This window comes from Schistocerca serialis, chromosome 2, assembly GCF_023864345.2.
Source record: "Schistocerca serialis cubense isolate TAMUIC-IGC-003099 chromosome 2, iqSchSeri2.2, whole genome shotgun sequence".
NCBI classification, from domain to species: Eukaryota; Metazoa; Arthropoda; class Insecta; order Orthoptera; family Acrididae; genus Schistocerca; species Schistocerca serialis.
This window is the reverse complement of record NC_064639.1, coordinates 1,068,785,912-1,068,804,870: the sequence shown is the minus strand read 5'-3', so window position 1 is coordinate 1,068,804,870 and position 18,959 is coordinate 1,068,785,912. Positions and strand designations below refer to the sequence as shown.

Genomic DNA, 18,959 nt, shown 5'->3' with positions numbered 1-18,959 from the left:
AGTCCAGAGTGCTAACCATTACACCATGGAACCGGATGCCTGTAGCGCTCTTAAATTCAGTCGTATCATGTAATTAAGCCCATAAGATGCGATGTCATTACACGTATGGTCCTCAGGAAGTGTTTGCGTGGCTAATGAAGCAACCAAGTAGGCTGGAAGTGGAAGGAGCACCTTCGAGTGTAGCGAGAATTCTTGCCAGTATTCGTACATGAAGTGATGTCGAAGGATCAGGTAATCAAAATCGCGAAACAGCCACTTTCGTATGGCGGATGCTTTGTGCTGGAAGCAACCTAGCTATGAAAACAGCTATGGACACAGAGTACTGTCGAAAACTGCGTGCTGACACAGAACGCTACGTAGTGGGCGGAATGTTCGTGACACGATAACATTTGCACTTCACACGGTCGAAATACTGTCACACAACTCAAGCAGCTCTTTCAGCATTCACATACACTGGTGTTCAGCACAGCGCATGTTGTAGGTGTCAGATTAAGAAACCTCTTTGAGAATATGGTCCAGCTAGGATGCTGCAACTAGCAAGTGCGGCAAGATCTCAGTAGGTGGCGGGGTGCAGACTTGCTTACTTGTGCGGCCTGTTGGTCAAGGTGTATGATTCCTGCTTTGGGTGCAGGAGGTATCGGGTTCAAATCCCGGTCAGGCCCTACTTTTCACTTTCGCGACAACCCAGCACTACGATAAACTTGCGAGTCTCTGAAAGTAAGCCATGCAGCAGGACAAACTGCATGTCGGGCCACCGGCCCATGAGACTCTCAGGTGCGTCTTATGGAAAGCAATCTACGTGGCAGGATTAAGCCGTCTCCGCTTACTTATATCTATACGTAGAGACTGGCACGTACAACGATTCTATTCGTTCCCCAGGAACTAGTACATCGCATGCAAGTTTGGTAAATGCATGCGCATGCAGCACCCAAAACGGTGAGATGTCTTTCCTGCGGGGAGGAACAGCTGTGGTCGTCTTCTCGCAGTTGAACCCCTTACGTCCCGTTATTAATCCTAGTAGCAAAAGCATAAGCATTTGGAGCGCTCCCCATTCACGTGTGGACTGCTATTAACATTTTGCATTTCATGATCCTAGTTAAATTTCTGCATATACAATTCCAACCACCGGCTCGTACACATTTCTAGAAACGATCGCAAAACACAGCGTCAGGTTCCACCGAGACTCGAACTCGGATCGCTGGATTCAAAGTCCAGAGTGCTAACCATTACACCATGGAACCGTATGCCTGTAGCGCTCTTAAATTCAGTGGTATCATGTAATTAAGCCCATAAGATGCGATGTCATTACACGTATGGTCCTCAGGAAGTATTTGCGTGGCTAATGAAGCAACCAAGTAGGCTGGAAGTGGAAGGAGCACCTTCGAGTGTAGCGAGAATTCTTGCCACTATTCGTACATGAAGTGATGTCGAAGGATCAGGTAATCAAAACCGCGAAACAGCCACTTTCGTATGGCGGATGCTTTGTGCTGGAAGCAACCTAGCTATGAGAACAGCTATGGACACAGAGTACTATCGAAAACTGCGTGCTGACACAGAACGCTACGTAGTGGGCGGATTGTTCGTGACACGATAACATTTGCACTTCACACGGTCGAAATACTGTCACACAACTCAAGCAGCTCTTTCAGCATTCACATACACTGGTGTTCAGCACAGCGCATGTTGTAGGTGTCAGATTAAGAAACCTCTTTGAGAATATGGTCCAGCTAGGATGCTGCAAGTAGCAAGTGCGGCAAGATCTCAGTAGGTGGCGGGGTGCAGACTTGCTTACTTGTGCGGCCTGTTGGTCAAGGTGTATGATTCCTGCTTTGGGTGCAGGAGGTCCCGGGTTCAAATCCCGGACAGGCCCTACTTTTCACTTTCGCGACAACCCAGCACTACGATAAACTTGCGAGTCTCTGAAAGTAAGCCATGCAGCAGGACAAACTGCATGTCGGGCCACCGGCCCATGAGACTCTCAGGTGCGTCTTATGGAAAGCAATCTACGTGGCAGGATTAAGCCATCTCCGCTTACTTATATCTATACGTAAAGACTGGCACGTACAACGATTCTATTCGTTCCCCAGGAACTAGTACATCGCATGCAAGTTTGGTAAATGCATGCGCATGCAGCACCCAAAACGGTGAGATGTCTTTCCTGCGGGGAGGAACAGCTGAGGTCGTCTTCTCGCAGTTGAACCCCTTACGTCCCGTTATTAATCCTAGTAGCAAAAGCATAAGCATTTGGAGCGCTCCCCATTCACGTGTGGACTGCTATTAACATTTTGCATTTCATGATCCTAGTTAAATTTCTGCATATACAATTCCAACCACCGGCTCGTACACATTTCTAGAAACGATCGCAAAACACAGCGTCAGGTTCCACCGAGACTCGAACTCGGATCGGTGGATTCAAAGTCCAGAGTGCTAACCATTACACCATGGAACCGGATGCCTGTAGCGCTCTTAAATTCAGTCGTATCATGTAATTAAGCCCATAAGATGCGATGTCATTACACGTATGGTCCTCAGGAAGTGTTTGCGTGGCTAATGAAGCAACCAAGTAGGCTGGAAGTGGAAGGAGCACCTTCGAGTGTAGCGAGAATTCTTGCCACTATTCGTACATGAAGTGATGTCGAAGGATCAGGTAATCAAAATCGCGAAACAGCCACTTTCGTATGGCGGATGCTTTGTGCTGGAAGCAACCTAGCTATGAGAACAGCTATGGACACAGAGTACTGTCGAAAACTGCGTGCTGACACAGAACGCTACGTAGTGGGCGGATTGTTCGTGACATGATAACATTTGCACTTCACACGGTCGAAATACTGTCACACAACTCAAGCAGCTCTTTCAGCATTCACATACACTGGTGTTCAGCACAGCGCATGTTGTAGGTGTCAGATTAAGAAACCTCTTTGAGAATATGGTCCAGCTAGGATGCTGCAACTAGCAAGTGCGGCAAGATCTCAGTAGGTGGCGGGGTGCAGACTTGCTTACTTGTGCGGCCTGTTGGTCAAGGTGTATGATTCCTGCTTTGGGTGCAGGAGGTCCCGGGTTCAAATCCCGGACAGGCCCTACTTTTCACTTTCGCGACAACCCAGCACTACGATAAACTTGCGAGTCTCTGAAAGTAAGCCATGCAGCAGGACAAACTGCATGTCGGGCCACCGGCCCATGAGACTCTCAGGTGCGTCTTATGGAAAGCAATCTACGTGGCAGGATTAAGCCGTCTCCGCTTACTTATATCTATACGTAAAGACTGGCACGTACAACGATTCTATTCGTTCCCCAGGAACTAGTACATCGCATGCAAGTTTGGTAAATGCATGCGCATGCAGCACCCAAAACGGTGAGATGTCTTTCCTGCGGGGAGGAACAGCTGAGGTCGTCTTCTCGCAGTTGAACCCCTTACGTCCCGTTATTAATCCTAGTAGCAAAAGCATAAGCATTTGGAGCGCTCCCCATTCTCGTGTGGACTGCTATTAACATTTTGCATTTCATGATCCTAGTTAAATTTCTGCACATACAATTCCAACCACGGGCTCGTACACATTTCTAGAAACGATCGCAAAACACAGCGTCAGGTTCCACCGAGACTCGAACTCGGATCGCTGGATTCAAAGTCCAGAGTGCTAACCATTACACCATGGAACCGAATGCCTGTAGCGCTCTTAAATTCAGTGGTATCATGTAATTAAGCCCATAAGATGCGATGTCATTACACGTATGGTCCTCAGGAAGTGTTTGCGTGGCTAATGAAGCAACCAAGTAGGCTGGAAGTGGAAGGAGCACCTTCGAGTGTAGCGAGAATTCTTGCCAGTATTCGTACATGAAGTGATGTCGAAGGATCAGGTAATCAAAATCGCGAAACAGCCACTTTCGTATGGCGGATGCTTTGTGCTGGAAGCAACCTAGCTATGAGAACAGCTATGGACACAGAGTACTATCGAAAACTGCGTGCTGACACAGAACGCTACGTAGTGGGCGGATTGTTCGTGACACGATAACATTTGCACTTCACACGGTCGAAATACTGTCACACAACTCAAGCAGCTCTTTCAGCATTCACATACACTGGTGTTCAGCACAGCGCATGTTGTAGGTGTCAGATTAAGAAACCTCTTTGAGAATATGGTCCAGCTAGGATGCTGCAAGTAGCAAGTGCGGCAAGATCTCAGTAGGTGGCGGGGTGCAGACTTGCTTACTTGTGCGGCCTGTTGGTCAAGGTGTATGATTCCTGCTTTGGGTGCAGGAGGTCCCGGGTTCAAATCCCGGACAGGCCCTACTTTTCACTTTCGCGACAACCCAGCACTACGATAAACTTGCGAGTCTCTGAAAGTAAGCCATGCAGCAGGACAAACTGCATGTCGGGCCACCGGCCCATGAGACTCTCAGGTGCGTCTTATGGAAAGCAATCTACGTGGCAGGATTAAGCCATCTCCGCTTACTTATATCTATACGTAAAGACTGGCACGTACAACGATTCTATTCGTTCCCCAGGAACTAGTACATCGCATGCAAGTTTGGTAAATGCATGCGCATGCAGCACCCAAAACGGTGAGATGTCTTTCCTGCGGGGAGGAACAGCTGAGGTCGTCTTCTCGCAGTTGAACCCCTTACGTCCCGTTATTAATCCTAGTAGCAAAAGCATAAGCATTTGGAGCGCTCCCCATTCACGTGTGGACTGCTATTAACATTTTGCATTTCATGATCCTAGTTAAATTTCTGCATATACAATTCCAACCACCGGCTCGTACACATTTCTAGAAACGATCGCAAAACACAGCGTCAGGTTCCACCGAGACTCGAACTCGGATCGCTGGATTCAAAGTCCAGAGTGCTAACCATTACACCATGGAACCGGATGCCTGTAGCGCTCTTAAATTCAGTCGTATCATGTAATTAAGCCCATAAGATGCGATGTCATTACACGTATGGTCCTCAGGAAGTGTTTGCGTGGCTAATGAAGCAACCAAGTAGGCTGGAAGTGGAAGGAGCACCTTCGAGTGTAGCGAGAATTCTTGCCAGTATTCGTACATGAAGTGATGTCGAAGGATCAGGTAATCAAAATCGCGAAACAGCCACTTTCGTATGGCGGATGCTTTGTGCTGGAAGCAACCTAGCTATGAGAACAGCTATGGACACAGAGTACTGTCGAAAACTGCGTGCTGACACAGAACGCTACGTAGTGGGCGGATTGTTCGTGACACGATAACATTTGCACTTCACACGGTCGAAATACTGTCACACAACTCAAGCAGCTCTTTCAGCATTCACATACACTGGTGTTCAGCACAGCGCATGTTGTAGGTGTCAGATTAAGAAACCTCTTTGAGAATATGGTCCAGCTAGGATGCTGCAAGTAGCATGTGCGGCAAGATCTCAGTAGGTGGCGGGGTGCAGACTTGCTTACTTGTGCGGCCTGTTGGTCAAGGTGTATGATTCCTGCTTTGGGTGCAGGAGGTCCCGGGTTCAAATCCCGGACAGGCCCTACTTTTCACTTTCGCGACAACCCAGCACTACGATAAACTTGCGAGTCTCTGAAAGTAAGCCATGCAGCAGGACAAACTGCATGTCGGGCCACCGGCCCATGAGACTCTCAGGTGCGTCTTATGGAAAGCAATGTACGTGGCAGGATTAAGCCGTCTCCGCTTACTTATATCTATACGTAAAGACTAGCACGTACAACGATTCTATTCGTTCCCCAGGAACTAGTACATCGCATGCAAGTTTGGTAAATGCATGCGCATGCAGCACCCAAAACGGTGAGATGTCTTTCCTGCGGGGAGGAACAGCTGAGGTCGTCTTCTCGCAGTTGAACCCCTTACGTCCCGTTATTAATCCTAGTAGCAAAAGCATAAGCATTTGGAGCGCTCCCCATTCACGTGTGGACTGCTATTAACATTTTGCATTTCATGATCCTAGTTAAATTTCTGCACATACAATTCCAACCACCGGCTCGTACACATTTCTAGAAACGATCGCAAACCACAGCGTCAGGTTCCACCGAGACTCGAACTCGGATCGCTGGATTCAAAGTCCAGAGTGCTAACCATTACACCATGGAACCGGACGCCTGTAGCGCTCTTAAATTCAGTCGTATCATGTAATTAAGCCCATAAGATGCGATGTCATTACACGTATGGTCCTCAGGAAGTGTTTGCGTGGCTAATGAAGCAACCAAGTAGGCTGGAAGTGGAAGGAGCACCTTCGAGTGTAGCGAGAATTCTTGCCAGTATTCGTACATGAAGTGATGTCGAAGGATCAGGTAATCAAAATCGCGAAACAGCCACTTTCGTATGGCGGATGCTTTGTGCTGGAAGCAACCTAGCTATGAGAACAGCTATGGACACAGAGTACTGTCGAAAACTGCGTGCTGACACAGAACGCTACGTAGTGGGCGGATTGTTCGTGACACGATAACATTTGCACTTCACACGGTCGAAATACTGTCACACAACTCAAGCAGCTCTTTCAGCATTCACATACACTGGTGTTCAGCACAGCGCATGTTGTAGGTGTCAGATTAAGAAACCTCTTTGAGAATATGGTCCAGCTAGGATGCTGCAAGTAGCAAGTGCGGCAAGATCTCAGTAGGTGGCGGGGTGCAGACTTGCGTACTTGTGCGGCCTGTTGGTCTAGGGGTATGATTCCTGCTTTGGGTGCAGGAGGTCCCGGGTTGAAATCCCGGACAGGCCCTACTTTTCACTTTCGCGACAACCCAGCACTACGATAAACTTGCGAGTCTCTCAAAGTAAGCCATGCAGCAGGACAAACTGCATGTCGGGCCACCGGCCCATGAGACTCTCAGGTGCGTCTTATGGAAAGCAATCTACGTGGCAGGATTAAGCCGTCTCCGCTTACTTATATCTATACGTAAAGACTGGCACGTACAACGATTCTATTCGTTCCCCAGGAACTAGTACATCGCATGCAAGTTTGGTAAATGCATGCGCATGCAGCACCCAAAACGGTGAGATGTCTTTCCTGCGGGGAGGAACAGCTGAGGTCGTCTTCTCGCAGTTGAACCCCTTACGTCCCGTTATTAATCCTAGTAGCAAAAGCAGAAGCATTTGGAGCGCTCCCCATTCACGTGTGGACTGCTATTAACATTTTGCATTTCATGATCCTAGTTAAATTTCTGCACATACAATTCCAACCACCGGCTCGTACACATTTCTAGAAACGATCGCAAAACACAGCGTCAGGTTCCACCGAGACTCGAACTCGGATCGCTGGATTCAAAGTCCAGAGTGCTAACCATTACACCATTTTTTTTTTTTTTTTTTTTTTTTTTTTCTGTACCCGAAACCTTCGTAATCGCCTTCACGCGTCGGACCCGAGTGTCAATTGCTCACATCGAATAAGAAATTCATTTGATATTGACGGCGAGCTTTTTGCGCTGACTCAGCCACTGACGTGCGATCAGTTTGCACAAAACGCTAGGGCTCGTCCGGGAATTGAACCCGGGACCTCCTGCACCCTAAGCAGGAATCATACCCCTTTTTTTTTTTTCTTTTTTTTTTTAAATGCCTGCAATTCAGTCTCAGCTCATTATGAGTAAATGAAAGCGTAATTATTATTCCTCTAACAAATATATCTATTGAAAAAAAAATATTAAGGAACATCCACAACACAGCCACTTCAAAAGAAGTACACTACCGAAATTAAAATCCTAAAGCATGACTATATAATGTAGACTGCTTTGTGAAATAAAGATTAAAAAACAAAACAAAACACGGAAACTTCAGTCCTGGTGTAGAGAAGAAACATACATAAAGGCGGCAAATCCAGAAACAGTATAGAAGAAAATGGCTCACACAGGTGACCTTAGCCAACACCCTCTCTTTCAAATGTCAGGCTAAGCATATTGGCAAAATCATCTCGGAGGCCTGGCAATCGCAAGCGCTGCCAGTAAGCAGTAAGCATGTACTGCCGAAACGCTAGGTGTCCATCCTCTTCATGACAACTGTTGACAAAATGTACGAAATGGCCAATCAACCACATGACGGTATGGATCTTCGTTCGCGGAAAAAAGGAAGAATCGGGCCGGACGATGATGTCAATAGTATAAGCGGCTTCAGCAGACCTAGTGACAAAGGCAAGTTGTTTCCTGAGCCAACGCCAATTAGCAAGGTGCCCACAGCAGGTGAATCGATGTTCAAGGGTATCCACGAGACCACACCGAGTACAGGTGTCCGTGTCAGAAAGACCAATACGGTGCAGTCGTACATTGGTGGGAACCAAATTATTTATTACCCTATACCACGTGGACGCCACGGCCATAGAGTGGATCGGCAGACTAACATTCTTCCAGACGTTCCTCCAGGACACAGATGGAGACGCCAGTTCTATTGGATTGGGACCGGCCAGCCCCTCCCAGCGGGCAATCAAGCCCTTGGTCGTTGGCACCGGTCGCCGCAAGAAGACGTCACCGAGGTAACTCACCGCAATGTAAAATTCCCGAATGTGTTTCAACTTAAAATTTAGGCGTCCGACATCGACAGGTGGAGCAAGGCTCGCCGGACGCACAACAGTAAAAAGCCTGGATGTAATCGAAGTCACTTCTTGCGGAACAATTAGAGTCGTTCGGCGGACGTACAAAGCAGACGCCTTGCGAGTAATGTCAGAGAGGCCCAAGCCTCCGGAGAGACGCGGTTTCGTCATTACCTCGTAACGTAACTTGAATAGATGGCCCTGCCATATAAACCTGCTAGACAATTGGCGCAACCTTTTCGCCACCATCATGGGAAGTGGGAACAGCTGAGCAACATAATAAGCTTTACATAGAACGTAGGTGTCTCAAATTCTGACTTTTTGCAAAATGGTAGCAGAGCGCTGCTCATGGACCATCAGAGCCCCCTGTATCTTCTCGGTGACAGATTTCCAATTGAGAGCCGCCATTTTTAGAGGACACCGATCAATGATAATCCCCAAGGACGAATGGCGATCGACAACAGTGGCCCAAGGGACGTCAGCATCGCGAAATCCTCGAATATCAAGGAACTTACATTTACCCTGATTGAGACGCGCTCCAGAGACACGACAGTATGCATCAACTGCCCCTTTCAACAACGGGATATCATCACGTTGACGGAGGAGAACAACGACATCATCCGCATATGCCTTAACCGAGAGCTTCCCACCAGAGAGGGACATACCCTGAAGCTTGAGAGCAATAGTACGAAGCAGCGGTTCCAGGGACAATACGAATAAAGACATAGAGAGCGGACTACCCTGAGGCACTCCGCGGCGGATAGCAATGGGCGGCGTCAGCTGCCCATTGACTGACACCCGAGCTGTTATTCCCCTATACAAATTGCCAAGAACACCACGTGATGAAGCGTTAAAACCTATTGTACCTAAAACACGATCTAAAAACACATGACTGACGTTATCAAAAGCCTTATGAAAATCAAGGAAGGCAAAGGCACAATGTACGTTTGTAACCGCCGCAACCGAGACAACATCCCGATATTCGGCTACTGGTGTCAGAATAGATCTATCATGAAAACAACATTGATGTGCACCAATCACACCCCGAAGCAGAGAGGACAACCGGCTATTGAGCGCTCTAGCAGCTGTCTTGTAGTCAAAATTCAGCAATGTGAGCGGACGAAGATTGGCAGCAGATAAACGACCAGAGGACTTCGGAATTAAAACAATTTTCCCTACTTTAAAATCGGCGGGCACATCCATCCTCCTGACAATCTCATTTAAAATCTGCGTAAAAATGCCACCCAAAAGAGGCCAAAAACGGAGATAAAATTCTTTAGGCAGGCCGTCTGGACCCGGCGATTTACTGGACGGAGAGCGAGCAATAAAATCGAAAACCTCATCTACCTGGAACTCCCGGAGAAATTCGCCGTTCGCGTCAGGCGCGATCGTCGCAGTTAGATCCCCAAAGACATCATCCGAAAGAGACTCACCAGAATCATCGGCAGAATATAGACTAGTGTAATACTGATGAAGAGCACGAACCATTTCCTCCTGTGCAATAAGCTGTCGCCCATCATCCACCGTAAGAGAAGAGATGAAGGAGCGACGACGACGAGTCTGATGCCGTAGCAGGTGGTACAAGGATGTCAGCTCACCTTCAACAAGAGAGTGAGGTTTCGACTTAACTCGCAGACCATCCATCTGTCGTCGTTTAAGGCTCAAGAGCTTGGCTTTAATACGACGAACATCATGGATCCGCAGAGGAGAGGTACCCGCTGCGTCATATAGTTCACGCAGGACAGAGTAGTAATATTCATACGTGTTCTTAAAATCACGCGCCCTTGCAGCACAGTAAAAAATCAAAGTCTGACGAATCTTGGGCTTGGCAAACGCAGTCCACCAAACCAGCAAGGAGGGGTATCGCGGGACAGAGCGAAGACATCGCTCCCACACGCCACTTATAACATCATCCATAGCACTGTCGGCAAGGTGGGAAACATTTAACATCCACTGGGAACGATAAAGTTTTGCAGGTTGATGACTAAGATTTACAGTTGCAGTAAAAGCACAATGGTCAGAAAAACTAGTAGGAATAACATCGACAGAAAGAATTTTATCACATAAAAAATCAGATAAATAGAATCTGTCGAGTCTACTGCATGAGGACGCGGTAAAAAACGTATATTTCACCAGGGTTGGATATTTGTGTTCCCAAACATCACGCAGATGCATCGTACGAACTAAGTCATGTAAATCACGGCAATAATTAAAATTGGGGGACTGGTCTTCAGGGCGTAAAACACAATTAAAATCGCCTCCGAGCAGGAGACTCTGAGGACTCTGGCGCAAAAGATAAATAAGCTCTTCTTTATAAAAGCGCGAGCGAGCCACAGTGTGACCCGAACCAGAGGGGGCATACAAAACAACGAGGCGGAGATCAAAAAGACGACAACCAATCCCACGGCCAGAGTCAAGGAATTCAATGTCAGTAATAGGAATGCCCTCTCGAAAGAAAAGAGCAGTTCCTGTTGAATATTCCGGCGCGACATTAAAAACAGTTTGAAATCCAGGTAGAGAGAGATCAGAAAGCAACACTTCCTGCAAGAACACTACGTCCGCACAGGCGTCGTAAATAAACTGCCGCAAAGAGGCAATGCGAACGTCGGACTCAATACGGTTAAGATTTAAGGTAAGAAAGGTGTATGCTTGAACCATAGAGAGAAAAGCGAGAAAGGAAATCACCTACACCGACGCACCAACGTCACAGTCCATAGCAGGGGAGACGGAGGCATCCGAGGGAGGGGGACTGGTACCCCGTTCCGCGGATCCCTTACGCTTCGGTTTTTTACGAACAGCATTAACGTTCGGCTGAACTCGTAACTTGCGTCGGCTGACGGGCAAGGAAGCTTCAGCCGCCGGTGACGTAGGAGGCTCAAGTTCTGTATCCGACACCACCCGCGCCGGTCCACATGCGGGATCCGGGGTCGCGGGGGGAAACTCCGACAAAACGGAATGGGCAACACTTACACTAGCTTCCGGCAAACATGGACTGCACGGAGGCGAATCGTGAGCAGGAAGGTCCGAGGCCGCAAAGTTGGACGGAAGCGGAGCAGCTCCGCTGGCAGAGGTATGGGGCAGCGAAGCAGGAAGTTGTCGCGGCTCCACTTGTTGTGACATCGAAGTCGGTTCGGAAGACGGCGCCAACAGGCCCGACCGACGATCCGACTCGAGAGAAGCTGCGTCGGAGGCCGGAGGGGCGCCAGCAGCCGCCACCGTAACCGTTACCTCAGGTAAGCAGGGAGCAGCTACAGTACACAGTGGCTCGGGGGATGCCGGTCGCTCGGACTGGGGCATCTCAGGGAGATCCTCATCCGTACTATTTCCATCGTGTGGGCGACGCCTCTTATTATTCAAAAGTGGCACACCCACCTGAGGGACAGACGGAACAACATCAGATTTAGCACGCAAAGGAGGAAATTCTGTGTCAGGGGTGCGCAAAACCTGTGGCGGAGCGCTACTACCACTGGACTGTGCTACACCAAGAGCAGAACCACCTGCAACGAGGTCAGCGACCGTTAACTTGCGACGCTGCTCGAGAGAATTTTTTAAAACAAAAACCCTCCGCGGACAGTCGGTACGCACGTGACCACTTTCATTGCACAAAAAACAGGTGCCAACCTGACCACTATATGTTACATGGACACGATATCCACCGATCTGCAGGTGAGATGGAATATTCTGCTTAACGTGCATTTCGACTGAACGAATACCACTGTAACATTGCAGGCGATGTTGGCTTGACCAGCGTTCAAGGCGAATGCTCTTTACATCACCATACTTTTGTAGACCCTCCTTAAGATAGACATTATCCACCTCCGGTGGAAGGTTGTAAACACGAACATTGGTATACGTGATGGAAGTATTGGAAAGCAGCACCGTACTTACAGAATCATCCCGATGCCGAAAGAGAACTTGATGACCATATTTAGAAAGAATTTTATCAACCTGAAGTGGGTCCATAAACTTAACAAAGAAAACGTACAGTTCGGTATCAAAATAAGCAGTATGCACCTGATCCGAATGAACACCAAAGGTATCTACCAACCAATCATGAATCTCAAGGGAACTAGGTTGCACATGGCGGGTTGACTTGTCAAAAGTAAAACTAACTGTAGCCTGACGAGGAATAACCTGGGACGACATTTTCAAAATATGCGGTCGAAACCGCTACACACAACACACTGAAATAAGGACAGAAAGTAACACAAGGTACTAAACAACGACGGAGAAACACTCACAGAAGTTGCAACACAACACGTAAACAAAAGCTATAGTCCACTATACGTAACGCTACGGCGGAGCGGAAGACTAGGCACGTCCACACTGCACGGCGTCTAAAGCGGAACTGACCATGGAACCGAATGCCTGTAGCGCTCTTAAATTCAGTGGTATCATGTAATTAAGCCCATAAGATGCGATGTCATTACACGTATGGTCCTCAGGAAGTGTTTGCGTGGCTAATGAAGCAACCAAGTAGGCTGGAAGTGGAAGGAGCACCTTCGAGTGTAGCGAGAATTCTTGCCAGTATTCGTACATGAAGTGATGTCGAAGGATCAGGTAATCAAAATCGCGAAACAGCCACTTTCGTATGGCGGATGCTTTGTGCTGGAAGCAACCTAGCTATGAGAACAGCTATGGACACAGAGTACTATCGAAAACTGCGTGCTGACACAGAACGCTACGTAGTGGGCGGATTGTTCGTGACACGATAACATTTGCACTTCACACGGTCGAAATACTGTCACACAACTCAAGCAGCTCTTTCAGCATTCACATACACTGGTGTTCAGCACAGCGCATGTTGTAGGTGTCAGATTAAGAAACCTCTTTGAGAATATGGTCCAGCTAGGATGCTGCAACTAGCAAGTGCGGCAAGATCTCAGTAGGTGGCTGGGTGCAGACTTGCTTACTTGTGTGGCCTGTTGGTCAAGGTGTATGATTCCTGCTTTGGGTGCAGGAGGTCCCGGGTTCAAATCCCGGACAGGCCCTACTTTTCACTTTCGCGACAACCCAGCACTACGATAAACTTGCGAGTCTCTGAAAGTAAGCCATGCAGCAGGACAAACTGCATGTCGGGCCACCGGCCCATGAGACTCTCAGGTGCGTCTTATGGAAAGCAATCTACGTGGCAGGATTAAGCCGTCTCCGCTTACTTATATCTATACGTAAAGACTGGCACGTACAACGATTCTATTCGTTCCCCAGGAACTAGTACATCGCATGCAAGTTTGGTAAATGCATGCGCATGCAGCACCCAAAACGGTGAGATGTCTTTCCTGCGGGGAGGAACAGCTGAGGTCGTCTTCTCGCAGTTGAACCCCTTACGTCCCGTTATTAATCCTAGTAGCAAAAGCATAAGCATTTGGAGCGCTCCCATTCACGTGTGGACTGCTATTAACATTTTGCATTTCATGATCCTAGTTAAATTTCTGCACATACAATTCCAACCACCGGCTCGTACACATTTCTAGAAACGATCGCAAAACACAGCGTCACGTTCCACCGAGACTCGAACTCGGATCGCTGGATTCAAAGTCCAGAGTGCTAACCATTACACCATGGAACCGAATGCCTGTAGCGCTCTTAAATTCAGTGGTATCATGTAATTAAGCCCATAAGATGCGATGTCATTACACGTATGGTCCTCAGGAAGTGTTTGCGTGGCTAATGAAGCAACCAAGTAGGCTGGAAGTGGAAGGAGCACCTTCGAGTGTAGCGAGAATTCTTGCCAGTATTCGTACATGAAGTGATGTCGAAGGATCAGGTAATCAAAATCGCGAAACAGCCACTTTCGTATGGCGGATGCTTTGTGCTGGAAGCAACCTAGCTATGAGAACAGCTATGGACACAGAGTACTATCGAAAACTGCGTGCTGACACAGAACGCTACGTAGTGGGCGGATTGTTCGTGACACGATAACATTTGCACTTCACACGGTCGAAATACTGTCACACAACTCAAGCAGCTCTTTCAGCATTCACATACACTGGTGTTCAGCACAGCGCATGTTGTAGGTGTCAGATTAAGAAACCTCTTTGAGAATATGGTCCAGCTAGGATGCTGCAACTAGCAAGTGCGGCAAGATCTCAGTAGGTGGCGGGGTGCAGACTTGCTTACTTGTGCGGCCTGTTGGTCAAGGTGTATGATTCCTGCTTTGGGTGCAGGAGGTCCCGGGTTCAAATCCCGGACAGGCCCTACTTTTCACTTTCGCGACAACCCAGCACTACGATAAACTTGCGAGTCTCTGAAAGTAAGCCATGCAGCAGGACAAACTGCATGTCGGGCCACCGGCCCATGAGACTCTCAGGTGCGTCTTATGGAAAGCAATCTACGTGGCAGGATTAAGCCGTCTCCGCTTACTTATATCTATACGTAAAGACTGGCACGTACAACGATTCTATTCGTTCCCCAGGAACTAGTACATCGCATGCAAGTTTGGTAAATGCATGCGCATGCAGCACCCAAAACGGTGAGATGTCTTTCCTGCGGGGAGGAACAGCTGAGGTCGTCTTCTCGCAGTTGAACCCCTTACGTCCCGTTATTAATCCTAGTAGCAAAAGCATAAGCATTTGGAGCGCTCCCCATTCACGTGTGGACTGCTATTAACATTTTGCATTTCATGATCCTAGTTAAATTTCTGCACATACAATTCCAACCACCGGCTCGTACACATTTCTAGAAACGATCGCAAAACACAGCGTCAGGTTCCACCGAGACTCGAACTCGGATCGCTGGATTCAAAGTCCAGAGTGCTAACCATTACACCATGGAACCGAATGCCTGTAGCGCTCTTAAATTCAGTGGTATCATGTAATTAAGCCCATAAGATGCGATGTCATTACACGTATGGTCCTCAGGAAGTGTTTGCGTGGCTAATGAAGCAACCAAGTAGGCTGGAAGTGGAAGGAGCACCTTCGAGTGTAGCGAGAATTCTTGCCAGTATTCGTACATGAAGTGATGTCGAAGGATCAGGTAATCAAAATCGCGAAACAGCCACTTTCGTATGGCGGATGCTTTGTGCTGGAAGCAACCTAGCTATGAGAACAGCTATGGACACAGAGTACTATCGAAAACTGCGTGCTGACACAGAACGCTACGTAGTGGGCGGATTGTTCGTGACACGATAACATTTGCACTTCACACGGTCGAAATACTGTCACACAACTCAAGCAGCTCTTTCAGCATTCACATACACTGGTGTTCAGCACAGCGCATGTTGTAGGTGTCAGATTAAGAAACCTCTTTGAGAATATGGTCCAGCTAGGATGCTGCAACTAGCAAGTGCGGCAAGATCTCAGTAGGTGGCGGGGTGCAGACTTGCTTACTTGTGCGGCCTGTTGGTCAAGGTGTATGATTCCTGCTTTGGGTGCAGGAGGTCCCGGGTTCAAATCCCGGACAGGCCCTACTTTTCACTTTCGCGACAACCCAGCACTACGATAAACTTGCGAGTCTCTGAAAGTAAGCCATGCAGCAGGACAAACTGCATGTCGGGCCACCGGCCCATGAGACTCTCAGGTGCGTCTTATGGAAAGCAATCTACGTGGCAGGATTAAGCCGTCTCCGCTTACTTATATCTATACGTAAAGACTGGCACGTACAACGATTCTATTCGTTCCCCAGGAACTAGTACATCGCATGCAAGTTTGGTAAATGCATGCGCATGCAGCACCCAAAACGGTGAGATGTCTTTCCTGCGGGGAGGAACAGCTGAGGTCGTCTTCTCGCAGTTGAACCCCTTACGTCCCGTTATTAATCCTAGTAGCAAAAGCATAAGCATTTGGAGCGCTCCCCATTCACGTGTGGACTGCTATTAACATTTTGCATTTCATGATCCTAGTTAAATTTCTGCACATACAATTCCAACCACGGGCTCGTACACATTTCTAGAAACGATCGCAAAACACAGCGTCAGGTTCCACCGAGACTCGAACTCGGATCGCTGGATTCAAAGTCCAGAGTGCTAACCATTACACCATGGAACCGAATGCCTGTAGCGCTCTTAAATTCAGTGGTATCATGTAATTAAGCCCATAAGATGCGATGTCATTACACGTATGGTCCTCAGGAAGTGTTTGCGTGGCTAATGAAGCAACCAAGTAGGCTGGAAGTGGAAGGAGCACCTTCGAGTGTAGCGAGAATTCTTGCCAGTATTCGTACATGAAGTGATGTCGAAGGATCAGGTAATCAAAATCGCGAAACAGCCACTTTCGTATGGCGGATGCTTTGTGCTGGAAGCAACCTAGCTATGAGAACAGCTATGGACACAGAGTACTATCGAAAACTGCGTGCTGACACAGAACGCTACGTAGTGGGCGGATTGTTCGTGACACGATAACATTTGCACTTCACACGGTCGAAATACTGTCACACAACTCAAGCAGCTCTTTCAGCATTCACATACACTGGTGTTCAGCACAGCGCATGTTGTAGGTGTCAGATTAAGAAACCTCTTTGAGAATATGGTCCAGCTAGGATGCTGCAACTAGCAAGTGCGGCAAGATCTCAGTAGGTGGCGGGGTGCAGACTTGCTTACTTGTGCGGCCTGTTGGTCAAGGTGTATGATTCCTGCTTTGGGTGCAGGAGGTCCCGGGTTCAAATCCCGGACAGGCCCTACTTTTCACTTTCGCGACAACCCAGCACTACGATAAACTTGCGAGTCTCTGAAAGTAAGCCATGCAGCAGGACAAACTGCATGTCGGGCCACCGGCCCATGAGACTCTCAGGTGCGTCTTATGGAAAGCAATCTACGTGGCAGGATTAAGCCGTCTCCGCTTACTTATATCTATACGTAAAGACTGGCACGTACAACGATTCTATTCGTTCCCCAGGAACTAGTACATCGCATGCAAGTTTGGTAAATGCATGCGCATGCAGCACCCAAAACGGTGAGATGTCTTTCCTGCGGGGAGGAACAGCTGAGGTCGTCTTCTCGCAGTTGAACCCCTTACGTCCCGTTATTAATCCTAGTAGCAAAAGCATAAGCATTTGGAGCGCTCCCCATTCACGTGTGGACTGCTATTAACATTTTGCATTTCATGATCCTAGTTAAATTTCTGCACATACAATTCCAACCACCGGCTCGTACACATTTCTAGAAACGATCGCAAAACACAGCGTCAGGTTCCACCGAGACTCGAACTCGGATCGCTGGATTCAAAGTCCAGAGTGCTAACCATTACACCATGGAACCGAATGCCTGTAGCGCTCTTAAATTCAGTGGTATCATGTAATTAAGCCCATAAGATGCGATGTCATTACACGTATGGTCCTCAGGAAGTGTTTGCGTGGCTAATGAAGCAACCAAGTAGGCTGGAAGTGGAAGGAGCACCTTCGAGTGTAGCGAGAATTCTTGCCAGTATTCGTACATGAAGTGATGTCGAAGGATCAGGTAATCAAAATCGCGAAACAGCCACTTTCGTATGGCGGATGCTTTGTGCTGGAAGCAACCTAGCTATGAGAACAGCTATGGACACAGAGTACTATCGAAAACTGAGTGCTGACACAGAACGCTACGTAGTGGGCGGATTGTTCGTGACACGATAACATTTGCACTTCACACGGTCGAAATACTGTCACACAACTCAAGCAGCTCTTTCAGCATTCACATACACTGGTGTTCAGCACAGCGCATGTTGTAGGTGTCAGATTAAGAAACCTCTTTGAGAATATGGTCCAGCTAGGATGCTGCAACTAGCAAGTGCGGCAAGATCTCAGTAGGTGGCGGGGTGCAGACTTGCTTACTCGTGCGGCCTGTTGGTCAAGGTGTATGATTCCTGCTTTGGGTGCAGGAGGTCCCGGGTTCAAATCTCGGACAGGCCCTACTTTTCACTTTCGCGACAACCCAGCACTACGATAAACTTGCGAGTCTCTGAAAGTAAGCCATGCAGCAGGACAAACTGCATGTCGGGCCACCGGCCCATGAGACTCTCAGGTGCGTCTTATGGAAAGCAATCTACGTGGCAGGATTAAGCCGTCTCCGCTTACTTATATCTATACGTAAAGACTGGCACGTACAACGATTCTATTCGTTCCCCAGGAACTAGTACATCGCATGCAAGTTTGGTAAATGCATGCGCATGCAGCACCCAAAACGGTGAGATGTCTTTCCTGCGGGGAGGAACAGCTGAGGTCGTCTTCTCGCAGTTGAACCCCTTACGTCCCGTTATTAATCCTAGTAGCAAAAGCATAAGCATTTGGAGCGCTCCCCATTCACGTGTGGACTGCTATTAACATTTTGCATTTCATGATCCTAGTTAAATTTCTGCACATACAATTCCAACCACGGGCTCGTACACATTTCTAGAAACGATCGCAAAACGCAGCGTCAGGTTCCACCGAGACTCGAACTCGGATCGCTGGATTCAAAGTCCAGAGTGCTAACCATTACACCATGGAACCGAATGCCTGTAGCGCTCTTAAATTCAGTGGTATCATGTAATTAAGCCCATAAGATGCGA

At 48.1% G+C, this 18,959-nt stretch overlaps 12 non-coding genes across 12 annotated transcripts in view; 1 reads left to right on the top strand and 11 right to left on the bottom strand.

Moving 5' to 3' along the window:
- The window catches only part of Trnaq-uug (transfer RNA glutamine (anticodon UUG)), a 72-nt gene extending 39 nt beyond the window's left edge, over positions 1–33 (bottom strand). Inside the window, exon 1 of the tRNA in view lies at positions 1–33. This exon is cut by the window's left edge and continues 39 nt beyond it. This is a non-coding gene — a tRNA (tRNA-Gln).
- A 1,136-nt stretch (positions 34–1,169) lies between these two features.
- Positions 1,170–1,241, bottom strand: Trnaq-uug (transfer RNA glutamine (anticodon UUG)). The gene has a single exon. It is a non-coding gene; the product is annotated as a tRNA-Gln (tRNA).
- Positions 1,242–2,377: 1,136 nt separating this feature from the next.
- On the bottom strand, positions 2,378–2,449 carry Trnaq-uug (transfer RNA glutamine (anticodon UUG)). The gene has a single exon. It is a non-coding gene; the product is annotated as a tRNA-Gln (tRNA).
- Positions 2,450–3,585: 1,136 nt separating this feature from the next.
- Trnaq-uug (transfer RNA glutamine (anticodon UUG)) lies at positions 3,586–3,657 on the bottom strand. The gene has a single exon. It is a non-coding gene; the product is annotated as a tRNA-Gln (tRNA).
- A 1,136-nt stretch (positions 3,658–4,793) lies between these two features.
- Trnaq-uug (transfer RNA glutamine (anticodon UUG)) lies at positions 4,794–4,865 on the bottom strand. The gene has a single exon. It is a non-coding gene; the product is annotated as a tRNA-Gln (tRNA).
- A 1,136-nt stretch (positions 4,866–6,001) lies between these two features.
- On the bottom strand, positions 6,002–6,073 carry Trnaq-uug (transfer RNA glutamine (anticodon UUG)). The gene has a single exon. It is a non-coding gene; the product is annotated as a tRNA-Gln (tRNA).
- Positions 6,074–6,630: 557 nt separating this feature from the next.
- Trnap-ugg (transfer RNA proline (anticodon UGG)) lies at positions 6,631–6,702 on the top strand. Its single transcript has one exon. It is a non-coding gene; the product is annotated as a tRNA-Pro (tRNA).
- A 7,290-nt stretch (positions 6,703–13,992) lies between these two features.
- On the bottom strand, positions 13,993–14,068 carry Trnaq-uug (transfer RNA glutamine (anticodon UUG)). The gene has a single exon. It is a non-coding gene; the product is annotated as a tRNA-Gln (tRNA).
- Positions 14,069–15,204: 1,136 nt separating this feature from the next.
- Trnaq-uug (transfer RNA glutamine (anticodon UUG)) lies at positions 15,205–15,276 on the bottom strand. The gene has a single exon. It is a non-coding gene; the product is annotated as a tRNA-Gln (tRNA).
- Positions 15,277–16,412: 1,136 nt separating this feature from the next.
- Positions 16,413–16,484, bottom strand: Trnaq-uug (transfer RNA glutamine (anticodon UUG)). The gene has a single exon. It is a non-coding gene; the product is annotated as a tRNA-Gln (tRNA).
- A 1,136-nt stretch (positions 16,485–17,620) lies between these two features.
- Positions 17,621–17,692, bottom strand: Trnaq-uug (transfer RNA glutamine (anticodon UUG)). The gene has a single exon. It is a non-coding gene; the product is annotated as a tRNA-Gln (tRNA).
- A 1,136-nt stretch (positions 17,693–18,828) lies between these two features.
- Positions 18,829–18,900, bottom strand: Trnaq-uug (transfer RNA glutamine (anticodon UUG)). The gene has a single exon. It is a non-coding gene; the product is annotated as a tRNA-Gln (tRNA).
- Between the last annotated feature and the right edge of the window lie 59 nt (positions 18,901–18,959).